Raw genomic sequence first — 2,098 nt, 5'->3', positions numbered from 1 at the left:
GTGTGACCCAAAAAGAAAAAAAAACAATTGGGGGGGCAGAGTGCTGGAGCAGTAGTACAAGAGGTAGGGTCATTTGCCTTGTACGCGGTCAACTTGGGTTTGATCCTTCCATCCTCCGCGCACTGCCAGGAATAATTCCTGAGTACAGAGCCAGGAGTAACCCCTGAATGTCACCAGGTGTGATACAAAAAGCCAAGAAATAATAGTAATAAAAAAATGCTTTTTTGCTGGAAGTGGTGCCACATCCAGTGGTGCTCAGGGATCACTCCTGGCAGTGCTCAGGGAACCATATGAGGGTGCTAGGGTGGAACTTGGAGTTGATAAATGCCTTGCCCACTATACTATCTTTCTGACCCTTTAAAAATTTTTTTTTTTTTTTTTTGCTTTTTGGGTCACACCTGGCGATGCACAGGGGTTACTCCTGGCTCTGCACTCAGGAATTACCCCTGGCCGTGCTCAGGGGACCATATGGGATGCTGGGATTTGAACCTGGGTCGGCCTCGTGCAAGGCAAACGCCCTACCCGCTGTGCTATCTCTCCAGCCCCAACCCTTTAAAAATGTTTTTAGTAGCATTAGTATGTATGACAAACACCTCCGCCCATCTTTGTGCCCCAGCCTCTCCCCTCCTCCTTTTTAAATCCTCTGTGATTAGCCCAAGGATGGTGATGATGACAGCACTGACTCAGTGACCTGGTGAGAGGGGGTCAGGGCTGTTCGTTGAGCACATTTGTGAGAAGTGAAAAACATTAAAGCTCTGCCGGGAAGTCAAAACCCTGTCATGTCAAGATCCTATGTGAAAAAGTCTGCCTTAGGCACTTCAATTTCTTCTTTTTTTGTTTGGTTTGTTCTTGGGTCACACCCAGCAGTGCTCAGGACTTAATTCCTTGTCTCTGCACTCAGAAATCACTTCTGGTGCTTGCTTTGGCAGCACATATACTAAAATTGGAACGATACAGAGAAGATTAGCATGGCCCCTGCGCAAGAATGACACGCAAATTTGTGAAGCGTTCCATATTTTTATGGCCACTCAATACCCCTATTGCAAACCACAACATCCAAAAGGAGAGAGAGAACAAATTGGAATGCCCTGCCACAGAGGCGGGGTGGGGGGGATGGGATTGGGGGGTGGGAGGGATCCTGGGTTCATTGGTTGTGGAGAATGGACACTGGTGGAGGGATGGGCTCTCAAACATTGCATGAGGGAAAAACAAGCACGAAAATATGTGAGTCTGTAACTGTACCCTCACTGTGACTCACTAATTAAAAAATAAATAAATTTTAAAAAATCACTTCTGGTGGTGCTCAGGGGACTATAGGGAGTGTTGGGATCGAATTCAGGTCAGCTGCATGAAAAGTAAGTGTCCTACCCACTGTATACTATCACCCCAGCCCCTGGCACTTTAATTTCTTATTTCCATGTCTGATATTGTCCATACCATAACAGCCCTTCCTATTGCCAGTGGCTACCAGCCCTTTGAGATTCAGAAGAATCCTCACCTACCACATGGTCTCCGGAGCACTGTGCTGGATGGAAGTAACCTTTTTTTATCCTCCCCCAAACCAACTTTGGGAGGCTTCCTCGACCTCTCCCACCACCATCAAATCTGCTCTTTCTATGCTTTAGAGTGTTCTATGCACAATTCTATACGTAATAGCATTTTAATAGGAAGGCGGTCAGAATATGGAACTTTCCTGCTCTACATGGTATTCTATACACAGTTCAATATTTAACAGCATTTTACTAGAAAAGAAGTACAGAATATGTTCCTCCAACACATTCTTTGGTATAGAGGCTGTTTCCACGTGAAGACTAATAAGTAACAAACAGAAAATACTCTTTGCCTTCCTCCTGTTTGCCTCAAAGTATGATATTTCCCTCTGTAAGGGTCTTCCCTCTCCTCTCTCCTAAAGCAGACAGTAAAACAGCCATTACCTCTGCAAAGAATCGGCAACAACATGAGAAAAACAGCCCTTATATGCTGCCATTTCCCTCTACCACCCATATCTTTACCTTCCCACAATAACCACTCTGAAAGTTGAAGCCCCTTTTCTTTATTTTTTTTCCTTTCTTTTTTTCTTTTTTTTTAGTCACATCTG

At 44.8% G+C, this 2,098-nt stretch overlaps 1 non-coding gene across 1 annotated transcript; it reads left to right on the top strand.

The window, feature by feature from the left end:
* The first annotated feature begins 913 nt into the window (after nucleotides 1–913).
* On the top strand, nucleotides 914–1,020 carry LOC129403800 (U6 spliceosomal RNA). The gene has a single exon (XR_008629461.1). It is a non-coding gene; the product is annotated as a U6 spliceosomal RNA (small nuclear RNA).
* Nucleotides 1,021–2,098: the final 1,078 nt, after the last annotated feature.

Source organism: Sorex araneus, chromosome 3 (genome assembly GCF_027595985.1).
Source record: "Sorex araneus isolate mSorAra2 chromosome 3, mSorAra2.pri, whole genome shotgun sequence".
Lineage (NCBI taxonomy): Eukaryota > Metazoa > Chordata > Mammalia > Eulipotyphla > Soricidae > Sorex > Sorex araneus.
This window is presented reverse-complemented; position numbering and strand designations above follow the sequence as displayed.